At 39.8% G+C, this 19,440-nt stretch overlaps 1 protein-coding gene across 4 annotated transcripts in view; it reads left to right on the top strand.

The window, feature by feature from the left end:
• Positions 1–19,440, top strand: part of gpc6a (glypican 6a) — a 200,104-nt gene that overhangs the window by 9,513 nt on the left and 171,151 nt on the right. The window lies entirely within an intron of this gene.

Raw genomic sequence — 19,440 nt, 5'->3', positions numbered from 1 at the left:
ATGTATCTAACCGGCAATAGCAGCAAGAAGTTGCCTTTACAAATTTGTTTGCAGAAATAGATTGTAATTATTTTACAGTCCTATCGGTTGTAAGGATAAGCCAGGATAGTGCCTCTTTTTCTCTCATAGAGTGTCTAATTTCTTTTCAGTTCTCTATCTTTTTTTTTCTTGTAGTTCTCCAAATGAGAACATTTCCAGGTAAAAGCCCGCGCATTGTAGTCCGACAAAAAGATATTACACGACGCCTTGATGTTTCATAGTCTCTCTGGTTAAAAATCGAGCTGGCAGTGGGATACGCATCACATCCCAGTGGTGTGCCAGCTTCAGTAGGAACAATGTTGTACGCTGTAAAGTGCAGAGGATTAAGGGCACAGCAACAAAGACGCACCAAACACGCCGGTTGACCCCAAAACACATGACAACAAAAAGTTTTCAAACACCATAACAATTACTTGCTGATTTCCCACTGGGGGAGGAGGACTGGGGGCGTACAAGCCACTGCATCATTTGCACAGCAAACAAACTGGAAAAGTTTCAGTCACCGAAGCAGCTTGCCAGCTTTTGCCAAGGGAGCGCAGCCCATGGTGCTGCGATGAGAGGCTCACAGGGCTCACAGGGTCTGTGCTTCTTGCAGAGAGAACACATTTCTCTTAACAGCTTGGCTGAAAGTGGACCACCAGATGGCATCTCTGCATCTCTCCCGACACTTGATTAAGATCTGATGCCTGTGGTCTATCCTCTCCAGAATCATGGCTCTCATGTGGAGTGGAATCAATATTTGATTTCCTCTTTTAAGTTGTGCTCCCTTCTTTTTTTTTTTTTTTCCTTCCTAAAAAAAAGTCTGTACAGCAGACGCAGATGCAGATGTGTGCACGGTAAAAAAAAAGTTAGGTAAGCTTTAGAAAGTTTCCAATGCATCTGTACTTCATAAAGAGGTGAATCACCTCACACAAGGTGGCGGGATTGAGGAATTACTTTTGGCATTTATGTCTCTATACAGCATATTACCTTAGTCCTCTGATTAAAGTCTTTGTAGGTGCCTAGTGTATAATAGAACTGCTTTCTTTACTTTAAAAGCTGGAATGCAGGACATGTTTAAAGGAGCTCTGTTTACTCGGCTGACGTTATTAATATCAACCCTATATCCTAAATATGTGGAAATGGATGTTGCATAGTAAATATTTAAAACAACAATCACTCTGTATCATCCCCCCAAAAAATGAAAATTGCCTTGGAAGACAGTGAAGGCAAATCTGATATGATAAACACCAGTAATCTGAAAACGTGTCAGTTTGGTTGAAGTCCAAACACAGTAGTTTACAGAGTCCAGTCACAGCCTATTTTTCATCAGACATTGGCAGTTTTTTTTTCTCCACTCGTAATGACTTTTATTTATTGACACCAGCGTTATAGGAGTTGAATAATCATTTCCACCAACAGCACAACCTCATGACTGTGTGGGAGACTTGAAACCAGCCTGTGATGCTATCCGGTGAGGCTGAGGATGAGAATGGCAGGTGTGGGACTAAGAGCTACTGGAGCACTGTGGGTTGACAGATTTTAGCATTGAAAGCTGAAAGGGCTAACGGCACAATCGCTTGTCAAACTTTGTCATGCAAATACATGAATGCAGCATTACTTATCAAAGAGTCTAGTTAAATAAGCCAGTTGCAAACTGTCAGACAATCATGACTAAATAAATGTACCTAGGAAATGCGTATCATCCTTTAACCTGGGCCTGATATATAGGGTCAAATAGGCTACTTCTCTGTAAGCTCCACCAAACATACAACAGATTCTCCATAGAGAAACAACAAAAGTAATGTATCCACATCCTCTCTAGAATTACATATTTTTCATCTTTTCCAATGACACTTATGTATTTTTTAAATCAGTTATAATGGTTAAGGATCCATCAGGTATCGGCACAAAAACAACTTTATTAGCTATAAAGAGAGAGCGTGGCTTGGGCAAAAGTGACTAATGACTATATTATGGTTAAAGAACCTTTGTTGTCATGGTGACAATAATCAAATGCTTAGTGTTGGGAAGCAATCACGACTGCAGCTTCACTGTGAAAAACAAAAACAACAGTCTCCCACATTCACGTCCAGTATTTAGTCAACCCATCCACCCACCCAGACCTCCACCCAGACTCTTTCTATAGCACCGTCACGTGACTCCTTCCTTTGTTCTTTGCTACAGTCCTTGAATTGCTTTTGTCACTTTAAGGTAAACAGATGTTGTTTTGAGGCACTTGTTCTTCCTGGAAAGACAAACAACAGTTCATGTACACAATAAGCATCGCTGCTCACTACAGTATGTATGTATGTATGAACAGAGAGAAAAAGCTTTTACAGTCCACAGCTGTTGTGTACAGTTCATTATCACTATCAAACAACTCCAGATGAATGCTAAACATGATCAGGTTTGCAAGATATATAAATAGATAGTTGGACTCAAATTATTTTATAATAAAATCAAAATGTCACAAATATAGATTAGACAGTTTATTTCCCCCACTGCCTCCAAATTAGCAAAAAAATATATATATATACACGTTATGTTGGCTAATTTGATCAGAATCTCATGTTATATCTCACTGACTGTTGAGGTTGTCTCTAGTACAGTATGAGGATCACTGTTAGATACTTTGGAGGGAGTTTAATCTGAGAAAGTTAAGAAAAAAATAGATAAAACAGGGTGCAAGTTGTCCTGCAGGTTTTCGGTCTTGCCCTGTGCATCCATGCTTCCACCTCCGCCAGAGCTGCAGTAAATGGAAAATTGAGAAAGACCCACTGTTCTCCTCTAGTGTCATTTCTGTAGGCCAGATATTTGTGATGGTCGGTGCCCTAGATGGAGGTCAACACATTTTGTAGGTGGGTCATTGGAGCTGATGTGCTGTCTACCCCCTGTAAATTCAGGTTTTAAAATGGAGTGGATATGCCAGGACAGGGCAATTACTAATATGTCTGGTGATTTCTGTACTTTGAGGTGTGAAGTTATTACTGTGACAAACCATGTGACAGGTCAGGCCACCGAAACACACTTTCTTGCACAAGAGCCTCAGATTCTGGTCTTGTGGACATTGAACTTTTCAAACTTTTGTCTTAATCCAGCTACCTCAGCACAATTTACACAACTTCAACTTTTAAAGGATAATGTAAATTATAAGACTGAAACAAACCTGCCGGGTTCATTTTTTTGTATACTTTTGTGTACATACAGCATGGACATACACATCATGATCAATAATTGTGACAATGTCCCCATTCTGTTGTACAGTAGTACTGAGAGCTCAATGCACTGCAGTTTACGGAAATGCATGTAAATTCACAAACATGCTGCAAGATAGGCAAAAATTCTCCATCAGCTTGCACTGCAAATTCAAAATTCACACAACACAATAGCTGTAAATCCAATATTAACAGCAAGAGAAACCCAAGCCACTGCTTTAAGGATTATGCCTTCATGGTAAGTAATTTAATGAAATTATTCGTATTTTTTTCCAAAAGTAATTAATGTTGTAGCATTTCATTTGATCAGCGACCACTGCAGGCTATGTTTATTGGAAAGCTCATTCCAACAGGGGGAACTGTAGTTGAAATGTATTTTTAGAATCAGCAGCATCAGCGTTTGTGAAACACTGTTAATTCAGCAGCACTTAATTCTAATCTAATCTAGTCTCTTTTAGCTGCTCTCTACACAACCTTGCTCATCCACCAAACGCTGGATAATTTGAGCTACATGTCATATCCTCGAGTCAACCCCGCTTAAAGATTATCTCAGCGTGCACCGAGTGGAAGGCAAAGAAACACCCAGGTCAGCTCATCAATTTCGAGTTCATCCACGCACGCACGCACACACTCTCCCACACACAAGTTAGACGTAAAAGGAAATTACAGTGACACAGTTGTTTCCACATCAATGAGTTATTTAAAGCCACCCACTCACCTGAGCAGTTCAGTCCGGGCTCTGGGCTTTGAACAGCAGCTCTCAAAGGAATCACGTGTACATGGAACAAGAACCGAGGCCTCCTGCTGAGCCGTCCTCTGATGGACAGTGTACTGTATGTCCAATGTCAGCATTCAGGAAGAAAGCACAGCTTCGGTGGTAGCATTGTTGACGTCCATGCCGGAAACCAAAAACTGGCAAATGATGCACCATTTAATTAAAAGTAGAGACTTTCAGATATATTCTTTTTAGATTTAAATAAAAGGAAGATGTAATTGAACTCTTAAAGTTAACCTTTCATCATGGAGGTGAAGGCTACAGCACTTTATTAATCACAGTCACATTGTTGTCAGTGAGAAGTACTGTAGCAGGGAATAAAAGACAGAAATCACATAATCATATGAAGGCTAAAAATACAGGCTAATGGTTGCTATTAGCATGAAAATACCACTTTGAATAGGATTGTTTTTCCATTGTAAAAATGTGGCACAGTAGTTGACTGGAGAGAAAGGATTTCATTTGGAGGACTTGAAGCGGATTTAAGGCTTTTATGATTCAGATGTTGCGGGCAGATTTTGTGTCATATGAATTTGTGTCGTATTCATATTTATGATGCGCACCATTAGCAGTAAGTTTCACCACCACCACCAGAATGTTGCACGCCAATATGAGAGTACAAGCAATTTGAGAAACACATAACCCAGATCAATCAGGCTCTCATTAGGCTGTAACCTGTTTAGATTGCGTTTGGATAATGTTCTCTGCAGTGATGATTCAACCTGGTTAAATTTGTTTGATGTCACGCGATTGGTGTGAGATTGGCTCTGATGTGGCCTCGGGGTGCAGAGCAGAATCCACAGTTTAGCATGTCTCTGGAAGAAAGCTTGAGGACAGGCTTATTTAGAGGCACCATGACACACAGAGTGAAGTAGGAGGCAGAGGATAAAGAAGCTAATCTTGTCAGCCTAAAGCCTGCTTCTCTTTCTGAATAACACTGCAGTTTGGTTAGTCTTTGTCCTGGCATTTAAATGGAAATATTATGAAACTTTGGCCTGTTGAGGGGAACGTTTCACAGCTGTCTCTGCCCTGGGAGAAAGCAGGCAATTTGGCATTAAGGATTCTGCAAATGTGCTGCATGTGTTTATCTGTTCTAATGACCTTAAGAGTATGGATATTACCGGCATACTAATCACCTGTGTGCGCTGTGCTGCTGTTTTGCATTCAAATAGGTCGTCAGGCACAACATACATGCGGGCAATAGTATAGTAGTTTTTTTTATTTCTCACTGCCCACCTTTATCTGTTTAAATGAAATATAATATAGTCGACTGCAAATGTGCACGGAAATGCCACAATGAATGAGGTAATAAAAATTTCCAGTGAGCCGAAGCTCCTGCCATCACGAGAGAGACAGTACAATTAGGTTGATTTGCGGCGATGAAAATGTCATTTGAGTGCGTTGCAGTCACATCTTGTGGGTGACACAAATATGACTCATTCAGGGTATAAGGCAATTCAGAAACCTACAGATTGGGCTGCTGCCACTTGGTGTTCGTATTAAAGATGGAGAACATTGTTTGTCCCTGCATTGAGAGAGACATGTTTTCAACCTTCTCGTTTAATCAAATATAAAACTCCCTGGTGTCCAATAATAACGCAGTTTTTTCAGATTTTATACGTCATGAATTTTATTCCACATTTATACGTGAGTTTATTGAACTGCATTTCGTAATGCAGTAAGAGCATCCCACCCATGGGGCAGTTTGGCCTTGGTATGTCTGTATTAATCTCAACATAACCTTGAAAAATCATATATTGCTTGAAAACACCTGATGCTACCTGTATGGTGTATATTAATTGTAAGATCTCCATATTCATTCACCTTTTTTTTTATTCAGGGAGGGCCAATTAAGAGCTAGCTTTCTTCTCCAATGATGCAACAACTGACATCACAACTACAGTAATGACTAACCCCCTAACCCTAACCCTTACAACAATTGAAGCAACACATATCAAATTATTATACATGCAAGACAAAACAAATAATGATAATTTCAAAAAGTACATGCACATTCAGAAGGCATGAGATCAATGATAATATATTTCAAATCAAGGCATCCAACTGAAGCTGTGACAGAAGATTATTCTATTTAAATTGGGCAAAATACTCAAAAGCAATTTTTCCTTCCTCAGTCCTAACATGTGGGATATTAAGTGCCAATGAATTATGAGCACGAGTGGAATAATTGAATAACCCCACTGCAACATGTTAGTAAAATAAAGTTCTTCACCTTTTTGTTTGATTTTGAGGGAATGTTCAAATGCTGAAATCTCTAAGATCCCAGTGGAGAAAAGTAGTCCAATAATCAGGTTGTCAAGGGAAACCCCCGCCCAAAATAAAACATATTTTTTATTGTGGTTGTTTGATTGATTGAGTCCAGGGTTGTGGCTATAATCAATAACCTTGAGCCATAGTAGGCTTTTTTATTAATTTTGAGGACATTGCTTTCGTACAGTCTTTCCTAAAGCATTTTGCACTATTGCCTTGGTGCAAGTGCAGCTGCTCTAACTGCCACTTTATTACAACAGCCACAAAGAAAAGTGGCCAACCACACAAAGACAAACCTCAGATCCATAAAAAAAAAATCACTATAAAAGCAGCACCAACAGAATATTTATTAACCTCAAAGGTGTATACGGTGGCTATTGATACACAGACTCATTTTTAGACAGTGCAACATATCCTCTGCCAGGCATGTATTATTCATATATTTTAGCAGCACAATAAGCAGTTTGTAGATTTTGGGCTGCCAATCATTGGCATTCTTTAAGTGGTCTGGCTGCTCATTGAGTGGGAGATACATGAGGGTGGGGTGCTCCATCACTCCTCTCCTCTTCCACTAAAAGGCTCTGACATGTCTCCCTGGAGGCCTACAGCCAGCCCGGTGCTCTCTGTACACAACTTAATGGCTGCTGTCACTGCACAACTCATCCATGATAGCCCGCTCAGCAGCAACCCAATTACCAGTTTTTGGAGACAGTTGTGATATACATGTTACATTGTAATTGTGTTACACAATGAACATCACTGTTTTCTCAGTTGTTGAGTTAAACAGTATCAAAAATGCTGCATTTATAACCGTAACCAAGCCTATATGTTCAAGAAAGGATGCATATAATGACACTTTTCTATTATAACATTCAATGTAAAGTTGTAATGTAAAGATCAAATAATGCTAAAGAGATGGGTAAGAACACTGCTCGTCTCTGTCCCTCACTCACCAAAAACCCTCATCCATGCATTTATCACATCCAGCTGCAATAACATCCTCTCACCCTCCAAATACCTCAATAAACTTCAATACATCCAGAACTCCACCGTTCGCCTGCTCACCCACACCTGCTCCTGAGGCCACATCACCCCCGTCCTCCAAAACCTGCACTGGCTTCCCATCGCACACTGCATACAATTCAAAATCCTCCCCCTCACACACAAAGCACTTAACAGCCAGGCCCCCTCCTAAAACACAAACCTGCTGCTTCACCACCACACTCCCACCTGCAACCTCCGCTCATACGAAGGAAAACTCCTCTCCCTACCTGCACGGACCCTGCCCCCTCCCTCTGAAACTCATTCCCCAAATCCATCAGAGACTGCAGGCACTTCCCAACTTTCAAATCCCTGCTCAAAACTCGCCTTTTTAAATTCGCTATGTGTCTATTAATGTTTTAATTTCTGTTTTAGAAATGCATTTATTTTATTTTGATCTATTTTTATAATTCATATGAATACATAGTAGTGTATTTCAACACCTGTAGAGGCGCTTATCAAATAAAATGTATATTTATGATTACATGCAAATGTTTTTGCAAACTTGCACAAGCCATTGAAGTAATGCCCAGGGACAGTTTTGAAATGGAGATGAAAACACACTACATTCAAAACAATACAAATAGATATAAAAAGAGCCAAACACATACGTCTTTATCAATGTCCCCTGTGTGTGTTTAGCTTTGTGCAGCCCAGGGAAGCAAAATCCCCCTTTTAAATTGCAGGAAGGTGGGTGGTGTGGGTGGTGTGGGTGGTGGGAGTACAAAGCAGAGGGTCCTGACACAGGAGATCAGTGACTGCATCCTGAGCCCTGTGTGTGGTGGTAAGGTTCGGCATGAGAAAGAGATAATGCGCTTCAAGTCTGCACTGACCTATTCAGTGTTTATAACAGTCACCCAGTTGATCAACTTAAAGGTACCCTGTGAAGTTTTTGACCTTTAGTTGCACAGTGTGATCAGTGTGAGACAGGAAATTGAGACATGTTAGAAATAAAATTTCACATTACCATAAAACATTCATTTCATTTTCCTTTTGTCCCCTCCCTGGGGTATAAGGGACAAAAAAGGGAACGACAGATCACAATAGACAACAACCAGTGTACAACAACATGAAATGAAACCGAGTTCATGTGCATATACAGCTCATTTAACACTCAGTTTAAGCAAATTTAACAAAATCTTTGCGTTACGAGACGAAATGAGCTTTTTAAATGTATAAAACAATAGTTTTTTGATTTGCTCTGTAGATCCGTCTAATAAACTCTTTTCTCTCTTCTTTAAAGAAGTGACAAACAAGTACATAATGATATCCATCTCCTTGATCACCAGCCAAACAAAGACTACATTGTTGTGGAATATTATCATGGTCATACATGCGCTGTGAAATGGGCAACTTACTGTATGGTTTCCACAATGAAATTTAGATGTATAAAACCTTTCAGCAGGTCTTAACATAGTTAAATATGGTTCAAAAGTCAAATTATCTTTAAACAATTAAACCGTCACTTAAAGGATTACTATGTAATTTCTCATACCATTTCTGTAATTCCATGTCAGGCAATCTACATTCAATTGACTTTAAACACAGTATCACGCCATAAGAGAAGCCACATTCATCAAGAATGTTTTTGATTTTGAAATATTATCATCATACAACTTCTTAAGAAAAGCAAACACAATGGAGGAAATCTTCTGTTAAATCTTTTTTTTGATTCAATTAATAAACGCATTGACAGCACAGCATTCATGGCTTCTCTGGCACCAAATGAAGACATTGTCAAGTCTGAAGTCAGAGCAGTGGGCTGCCACACTATCTGTATGCTGTACCTTCAAATAGCCGTCCTGGGGACTGCTCTGTGCTGAATCAATATCCAGTTAATTTCAGGCCACACTCTGATCCTTCAGCAGTGGCTCATACATACAAGCCTTCTCTCTGGAGGAAAACTGTCAATGAGCACAACACCTGCTGGAGCTCTGAGACCAGATCAGAGGACTCGGGACAAACCTGATGATGGTTTGTACATCAATGGCCAGGGTGTAGTCTATTTATTGTTATTAGCCCTTTTCTTTGCTCGACTATTGATTATTTCACAAGGAACAATTTCAATGGAGATCATGCTCCGGTATTTGTCGCTTGCATCTAAAACGCGTTGCATTGTCTACAGCTGAGTGAAATGCTGTGAAGTGAGATAGAAACTAGATTTATAACTGACTGAGATCAAATTTTGGAGCCCATGTTTGAGAGACCATTCAGTTGCAATAGAATACAAAAACATTGCTTTTTTCTTGAAAAATGCAGACCGTAAACACCCCAAAATATGTCTTTATAAAGACAACCTGTTGCTGCCACATTCAACCTCCATTTCCCATCATTCACTCATTGAAACAGCATGTGAATCTTTATATGAGTCTATTTGCAGTGAAGAAAAGCCTCTTTCAAAAGAGCTGTTTGAAAGGGAGTGCTCAGGAAGCTTCCTTGACCATAGTTAATCAGTGAAATCCAATATTTCTGTCTTCACCGTGATTCACAAGACAACTTAATAATTGCTTTCCATAAGTGTGAAGAATCTAGATGCTCCTGATGGTCTTATTTATGTTTCTTCTCAAACTGATGGTTTGTTAATGAAATCAGAAACATGTCATCTTTTGAAACAATCTTTGTTCTCTTTTTCTTTTTCTACACATTTTTCCTCCCTTTCTCTTTTCAGACCCAGCAGTCAAATTAAAAGTGTGTCCTGTATACTGGAAAAAGAGCAACAAAATCCATAAAATGTAGTTTAGTCTCAACCAGACCATTAGGCACGATATTGCAGTGAAATGGAAGCAAAACCTATTATCAGTTGAATGTGGTGTTCAAGTAATGACACAGCATTTTGTCCTGATTTTGGAAAATAATGATGTGTTGATTGTGTTTCATAGGTTTAGTACAAAATTAAAACCAAAATGTTGAACAAAAGTCACAGTTTGAAACATCTCTTTGTTCTTATTGACTCTAAACTAAATTATCAAAAGTACTGATTGGGTGGATTTTAAAAACTGCTTGCTGATGAAACAATGAACTTTTAAATAGATAAGGTGAAGTATGTACACAAGTACAATAGTATAGAAAATATCATAATCTGTATAAAGGCTACAATAATGAGTGCGAAATGCAGAACAATTGCAAGATAAATTACAACATAAAGAATAAAAAAATGAAATGATCATAGTCTACCATTTCATGTGTGATTGTATGTAATACAAACTCCAAAACATAAAGTGGTGGTATAGACTGTCATTAATGTCACGATAACAGATGATGATGTTTTCAGGTATTGGATCATTCAGTACTTTGGGTTTTTTTAAAATCATTTTTACCAAAGTACTGCAATATTAGAGTGATTCCTGTTGGAGATAGTTTTTTGATTGATAATCTTTGAACTAAATGTGTGGTGTGGCGGGGGCTAATGGGGTGAAGCAGGAAAAAATCAGGAAGGGGAGAACGAGCAATAGAAAATGATGGATCTGGCCCAGCTGTTCGCCAAGGCAGGAGGTTTCTGGAACTATTGCAGATATCAAGTTGGCTTGGACGTCCTCCAGGAGAGCAGAGTGTTATTTATGACAACAGCAGGAATCACTCACTCATCATCAGGTGGAGACGAGACTTCGCCAGGAAGCAGCAGAATTAACTGAAGGCAAAGAGTTCAGGGGATTTCGGTGGTTGGAGCCAACTCCATTAATTACACTTCTATTGTCAAATACTGTTTCCACTTTAGCAGTGTGTGTCTCTGACGGTGTGGTTATGTCAAACTCATTGTCCTGGTTTGTGAATGTTTGTATGCACACACTGATGAGAGTTGACACATACTCTGTGCTGTTATATTAAAATGCAGTTCTCAGTTTGTGCTGTTTGTTCCGTTTACCAGACGTAGACCTGTCAAACCTGCTCAGCTCCGTCACTCTGTCCAGATCAGGTGTTAATAGAAGTCTCAGGTGTGCCAATCGCAAGTAGACAGGTCTAAGTAGAGGTGTGAACGCACCCGGGACAGATTCAGGACACAGTTAAGGTCCGATCACCCAGACTGCACTGGGAGGTGGCTGTTCATACCTTCCTGTGCCAATGGAGTATACTGTACATACAACAGCCCCGTTTCCTCTGAGGATGTTAAAATCTAAGAGGCAGGAACTTGACAGGAACGTCTTGTCACTCAACCACTGTGTTTCCACTGCAGAGCTGGACCTGCCGTTCTCTTGAGGTGATGTAATCATTGTGCAACAGTTCCAATTGTCGCACAGTTGTCTGTCCACCTATCACACATCTTGTCTTCTTTTACTGCACTTGTTGTTGTTGCAGTGTAGACACTTTCTTCTAATGCTCCTCTTCTGTTGAGTTTAAAAAATACAGCTTATTTTTGTGCTTTCTGTTGGCATCACATCCTACTCTGAGTACCGAGTAAACCTGAAGCCCCCACCCAGTAGTTTTTCGGGGCCGCTCCGAGCACCTACACCGTGGCAGGGACTCGCTTAGTCACTGTAAAAGTTCCGGGAGATGGTCCTTCTGGGGCGATTCCTGCTATGGAGACCACGCTAACGGTGCTCTCAACTAACCATTAACAAATAATTACATTATAATATTTTTGATTGGTCAGTGTGGGAAAACTGACATTGACAAACGCCACACTGATGAACAGATTCCAATTCAAAGCGCCGAAAACGGTAACTGACAAGAGCGTTTTTTTTCCCCGCTGAGGGCGTTGAGCACTGTGAACGGCAAACTTAATAGGATCTGTATAGGAGGTAGATGCTGTGAGCACTAAAAGCACATTGGTGGACACGGCCCCAACCCTTTCATATATGTCATTATAGGGATACTTAACTTAAAATCGATAATTCACCAATTTTTTACTCACTGTCATGCCAAGGAAGGGTTGGGAGAACTTTCGGAGACATCAAAACTCTTTAGGAGTTCCAGGGGGGGTCCGGCTGGCAACGGATTTTCATATAATAGTGGCAGATAGAGCTCAGTTTTGAATCGTCCAAAACACACACTATGAAACATCCAGATACCTCCATACTGCTCGTCTGTACTGACCCAAGTGTCCTGAAGCCGCCACATGAAAAAGTTGTTCGGAAAAAATTAATTTGATCTCTGTTTTCAAACCATTGGATGTAGGATGTAAACATGGAAGAACATCTCGATTTTGGGTGAAGTATCCATTTAAGTAGTTGTTATTATTTTTCAATGCTACACCCTAAAAAAATTAGAACATCTTTGTAACCTAAATCATGTACCACCTTGAAACCTAGTGTGCATTGTAGACAATAACAACTATCCAGCTGCTTTAAAGATTGGTGAATATTGCGTTATTGCATCAACTGGCACATCAGCCTGTCAGGAGCTGTATTAAATATTCATATTAAATCATTTCACATGTTTATGAGAGGGCTGGTGTCACAGTTCATCCCCAAATAACAAACAAAAAAATCGCTGCTATTATCCGCTCCCTTCATCCAGCGAAAAGACAGCACATCTTACAGTGTCATCACAGTCTTCCACTGGTGCTTCATCAGAAATGCTCAAGTATTAACTGATCCACAGTCATAACACCATTGCCCATTGGCAGCACCTTAATATCAGCCCAACAGCTGTGCCGTTAGGCTGATATCGAGGCCAGGAGTTTTATAAGAATTCATAGAGACATCCTTCCAAAGGTACCCACTGTTTGGATCACTGCTGTTCTTTTTTATCAGGTCTCCTTGACAGGCTGCCTCTTAGGACTAAAGGAGAATTAGTTCTTAAAATATTAGCTTTGCCCTCTGCCTCCCGAAAACTAAAATAACTACCTTAATTTATACTCAGTCATGGTTTGAGATATTAAACAAGACAGAAGAGGTGCTGCACAGGTCTTGCAATAAATACTCTCTCTCTGCTTTACCGTCCTCTCCCCGTCATCTATATTGTGCTGCAGAATATACGGTGTGGAGTCATGGCAGATTTATTTTAAGTGACACACTCTGCAGCTAATTGCGAAGAGAGGATAACTACTGCTACGTACATAACTTAAGTTATAGAGAGTTCTCCTTTTGGTGGGTCTCAGGAGAAGGCTGTGAAGTCCTCAAATGGAACCACTGTGACTTATAGCTGCGGCAAAACAGAGGTGTACGGGTTATTTCTGAGGAGAATTAAAATGACAACTAACAAAAACACCATGCTATTTGTGCGTATGTGTGGACAAGGATAAACCTGTTGATTAAAATATACCATGAATGTCATTTTATGTGGGAACCAGCCATGAAATGCTATGATTTACCAAAATTGCATGAGTTACTTGTGCTTTTTTAACCTTTGGCATTGAGTTGGAGTTTTAAATTTTAGCAGATGCCTCACCATATGTGCACTGACCATTAGTACCACCAGCTGTGGAATAAATGTGCAATTAAAAACATGATAACCTTTATTTATTTTGATGCACATATACAGTAGCATCCTTCCTAATGTCAACATGTAAATAACGATCATGTGAAAAAGTGCCCGTGTGCAGCAGCAGCAGCTCTGTCTGTTTATGTGTCTTCACCCAAAGTGGTGACATACAAAACATTAAGCACCACAGTAATTGGATTAGCTGGCTGGTGAGTGATGCTTCCTGCTAATGGTCCTGTAGATTTATGAGTCTGGCATCCTCTGTTCGGGTCCTATAACACAACCCTGAGTGATACAAATACAACAGGGGGTGAGATTTGTCTTATTTTGCACCTTTTTTTCTTTCTTTCCTTTTTTTCTTTGGAAAGTTGCCTTGTGATATCTTTACTGGTGAGTGAGATAATTGTCTTGGCAGAGACAGGATGCAAAACTGAGGAGGTGGATTAAATGTGTCCTGTTTACATTTCTCACTGGACCACAGGGATGTTTTGCAGCAGGGGTGTGTGTTTGATGTAATTTCAATATTTTTCGCAGCATTTTCATCTTAGGAATGAAAATATATACCGTATGTTTTTCTTTTTTTTTTTCAAATCTATGAAGTGATATTAAGCAGATCAGCTTTTTGGAATTTTCTCATGCACCTCTTTGGATTTTTTTCCCCCTGCAATGCTGTAAAACTTTTATCTGCCCCTTTTTTAGGTTATTTTAATTGCTTACAGCAGCAACCTCAGCATTAACAGCCGTGGCATAATCTTGTCTTTAAGCTTAGCTTCTTCAGCAGAAGTTGCCTTTCATTACCCAATGCAGATTCCCTGAAAGCCAAACTTCACTGTTGACCTGTAATAATATTGCTTTAACCAGAATTCCCTTGGAGCAAGCAATTTATTATGCTCCTTGTTACACTTTTGCTATTACACCTCCAAAGTGGGCAATCACGCCCTGTTCTTATGTTGCTGCAAACAAGGATAACTCAATTACCTCACTTGTGTGCTTCACTGCAAAAGGTCGGGGTATTCAAACAGCATTGCTCAGCATGCCGTGAAGCTGTTTTTGGAGGCTTTCTTGTCCTTTTAATCCTTATTTGGAAGTCTTTTGACACAAATTTGCTTCTGCTGCTTCAGGGAATTAATTGTCTTTTAACCGTAGTGAAAAGATTTTTGTGCTCATGACTTTACAACTGACAATTATTGCCTTTTGCTTTTCCAAAGCTACTTGCCATCCACACACAGACTAGCATTGCAGCACGTCAGCATCGAAAGGGTGGCTGTTTGATTTAGAAATATAGCTTGTGTCTTATATTTTGATTTGTGAAACTACCTGTTAACATGTGACAATGTGGTATATTTCTATTGCATGTCTCTGAACCACCTGCTGACAACCAATTTTTGACTGCCCCAGCCTCTTTAAGGGCTCAAAATGATGCATTTGAAGTTCAAGGCTTCCCTTGTTGCAACTGTAAAGGTCAGTGAAATCTCCAGAGTTCTGGAGCTGATCTGGTGCATGATTATTTTTTTTTCTTCCTTCCATTCTCAGCTTCACAGAGCAGCAAAGGCCAACCTTGTCACTGGAAAGGAGATACAGGAATGAACCCTTTCAGGTAGAAATAAGGAAAGAAGGGGGAAAGGGCCAGAGGCTGAAACCTGATCCCCTGCTAGTTCAATCCCCGGTGGTGAAGATGATAAAATCTTGTTTTTGGAGGTGGCTTTCATGTGTTCAGATAATTTCTGTCTCATATCATCTTCTTCTGCTTCTTAATATTCCAGTACCATTTAGGTTGTGTGCAAATGAAACATATTTGATTGGTTTTCAAATTGATCGTAACTGAACGAGTCTGTAGTCACTAGACAAAGAACATTAGTTTCAGTGGTGCATGATTTACTCTTAATTGATGTTGATAATAGCACAGCGAGTAACTTTTGGTAGATAACCACAATTTTGATTTGTGATTCTTGGAGCTGATTAGTGGTGTATTTTTATGTTTGTGTTATCTATTTGTCTGGCCATTAGGAAGAACTGGGAGATTCCCTCCAGGGCCACTGGATAATTAAGCTGATGAGGCTGATATCAAAATATGATTGTTATTGTCTACAAAATATCTTCACATGTCTGTTGTTCATTTCCAGTTCAGTTTGGTTCATATGGGCTCATCTCATCTACTTTTCCCATTTCTGTTATCAATCAATAGTTTTGTATTATTTGCTTTTATTCTGACATACACTGGGAGAAACAGAGAGGGAATTCATGAGGAAGAGTGAGGATGACATGAGGGAAAGGTTGGGACTTTACATGCTCTGCCAGGTAAAGCACCAGGGCACCCTCACTTTTCCATCCAAAAGACACATTTTAAATGAAAATCAAAACTTGGACTATAGTTTTTCTGACATTGCATTAACAGACACACATCCTCATGGTTCTGCAGATAATAACTGTTCTCTCACATACAGCAAGATATTCTAAAACTTCTTAAGAAGAGAGTTGGACCTGAGGCTACCGGCACTTTAGGGTCTTCCTTTCTTTTCAAAGGGGAAAAAAACCCAGATATATAAGAAGAAGGGAATTATGAGGTATAAGGTCAGCAATAAAGCCTCTATGCTTTACATATTTATGTGTTGAAGTCCGGGTGAGGGCCGAGACAATATTAAGATGAAAGAAGGAAGTAAATTATTTCAAAGAATATTGAGCCTAAGACACAGGACAGAGAGACAAACCTGACAGAGAAGATGAAAACAGACAGAGAGGATGCCCCCAAGAAATGTCTTCTATAGAAGCGCGAGGGACAGGGTGATGGTGCCGAAAAGACTAAGAGGAAAAGACTATGAAGACTCACTGGGAATAAAAGATAAGGTGAAAAAACATCAACCCACATCCAATATGTGCTCAGTATTTCATTTAGTGTGGTCAAAAAAAAGAAGTAAATAGAAAAATTTAAAAAAAACGACAGCATTAGAAAGCCGACCTGTGGAGACATAATCCACCCCGATGCTGCTGAAAAAAATCAGTTCAAATAACATAAAAGCAATTGGAAATTGTTCAGATACACATATTATGTAACCCAACATGGTTTGTTTGGCTGTTAATTCCCACCATATGCCAGCCACGGCCGGAGAGAGTGAAGGAGAAGGACCTGAAGAGGATGTGTACAAACAGAGCAGCACAGATTTACATTCATCAGATCGTAAATATTCATTCAAAACCTTCATTTCTGACCCAAATGTAGATTTGTTTCATCCTAAATGTGCTGCACATCTTCTGGAGGAAGAAATATAAAGACTAAACAATGTTAAACAAATACAAATCTATAGCAGATACACTATATGATCATACACTAATGTTTTAAAAAAAATACTACATTAAAAATTGCAGTGGCCTGAACTGATGTTAAGGAATAGCTAAAAGAAGTGACAACAAATCCTGTGGGTGGGTGAGCATTCGTGTACCAACTCATGCTGTCCAACTAAATGTTGCATAGATAGTTCATATTTAAAAAGTCAGGGGATCGCCAAAGTCATGATGATTAATCCTCTAGAAAAATAAAGTATTAAAACAACGGCTTACAAGATGTCTTCAAAACAACCAGATTGAACTGACATGTGTGCAGTTATGACATACAACGCAGTATACATAAGATATTGCATATTGTAAGTGAAAATGTGGGTCAGCTGTAAAAGACAGAATATAGATAGAAAAAGCACTGAGGTGTCACAGGCAAACAGGCAGTGTTAGATAGAAGGCTGACTTGTACAGAGGTCTGCATCAAATGCTGTGAGATTTTTTTTTTTTTTGACCAGGCTGCAGTGGGAGTTGAGGCATTCTGGGAGACAAAGCAAATGTCAAAGCATCATCACACAGTCTTCCTGTCTTACAAAGGGAACTTGCACAGAGCAAGTGCATCACTGTAGGGAGATGTATTAAAAGGACAGGATTCCCCGAGCAAGATGTTACCAGAGTTTACCTCACACCTTTCCTCCTATAACACCAGAGGTTTATTTGAAGGTATATCCACTTTCACACCTCCATTCATACATCCACATGCCGGAGGCCATGCATCTTGTCCTATACGTCTCCAGGACAGAGTGAGCCGTGCACAAAAAAAAAAAAAAAAAAAAATCTCAATTTAAGGCCAAAGTATATAAACTGCAGTTTAAAGATTCGGGTACCTAGGACCATATCTCAACCTGACACATTTTCCTTTATCCATTATTAAAACACATAAATAAATGTGCAGACAGGAAATCATTTTATGGTGAATAACTACAGCTTTGCTCTGTAGCATTAATGTGCATTTACACAGCATCAGACTACACCCGGTGTGAGTGTATAAAACCTGCCATTTTAGTGCAGATTCATTTATCTGTGTGACAGATTAACAGATTGTTTCTATATATTCAGCTAAGACACAATGACTCATACCACAAATTGCTGCAGCCAAACAACTTATCATATACAATCGACACTAGAAGCGCAAAATACAAATTGATGTTGCACTTTTGTGATGCCACATTTATTTAAAATTGAAAGGTCAAGTGAGAATTAGCATAAATCAACATAGTGCTGATGGGGTCAGTGACTTATGTAACAAAGTGGACATTACAAGTTTAATATTGCCTGACAGTTATTAAAAGTGCATATATTTGCGGCCAATAGGGGGCAGTGGAATGAGCTTGAAACCCCAAACTGACATACAACTAGTTTCATGCCGAGAAATCCTCAGTTTATCGTAAAACGGCAACAGAAGAATGTATTTTGTGTGGCGACGCTCTGCGGACTACAGATCTGTGTCCCACAAAAAATACGTCACCAACTGACACGGGAAAGCGCGGCATTTGGTGTGTGACGTCACCTACGCGACCTGGAGTCTTTCTGGTTACGGACTCTTCGGAATTTTATTTTACAATAGTTTTACAACAAACTGCTGATTTCTCGGTATGAAACGTGATGTTTTAAACAGGTAAAGGACGTATTTTTTTGTCATGGCACAATTCAATCGGATCACGAAATAAAACTTGGACTCCCGTTCATTCGTATGGAGACTTTTTTCGATTTGAGGACCCATGGGGCTGCTTCCGCTTCGGCACTCTATTGGATAAAGGTTGTAGGATACAAGGGAAGTTTTCTCCTCGGCTTACAGCAGAGCAGAGTGACTGACAGACCCGTGTTTCGGACCCAACACTCTATATAAGTGATTGCTGTCGGAAGATATAACTATTTAAGACTTATATTAACACAAACATTCCACTTACTTCTGCTTTAATTAAACAGCTCCGGAGTAAATCTGATTTGACTTGTGACTTGTTACGAGTGAGAATGGAGGCTCTCTGCCTTCCACCTGGTGTCTCATGGCTGAAAACCAACCTTGCAACATCGGTGTAGTACTTAGCCGCCGCCCTGGTGTCCCAGCTCTCGTCTCTGCGGCACCGTGACACAAACGTCCTCTGTAACCCACAGTCTCTTGTTTATGACACTTACGTCATCCACCGCTCCATGGATTGACTTTTCGCCGGCTTTGTTGTAAACTGGCACATGGCCAGGTGGAAGGTTAGCAACACAGAGGAAAAGTGACCAGACTTGCATACAGTAGTTCCTCTCTAAACGGGTGTATTATTTTCTGATGGTACTTCTTGAGTCAAGTAACACAGAGTAACGGTGCATCTTGTTATCAGTAATGGTAACGGCGTTGTAACAGGGGTGACAGTAACTTTTTTGATTACTCGTTACTAAAAAAAAGTAGCGCCGTTTATTTTAACGCCGTTATTCCCA

This window comes from Trachurus japonicus, chromosome 3 (assembly GCF_045865225.1).
Source record: "Trachurus japonicus isolate A0001 chromosome 3, Traja_1.0".
Taxonomy (NCBI): Eukaryota; Metazoa; Chordata; class Actinopteri; order Carangiformes; family Carangidae; genus Trachurus; species Trachurus japonicus.
This window is presented reverse-complemented; position numbering and strand designations above follow the sequence as displayed.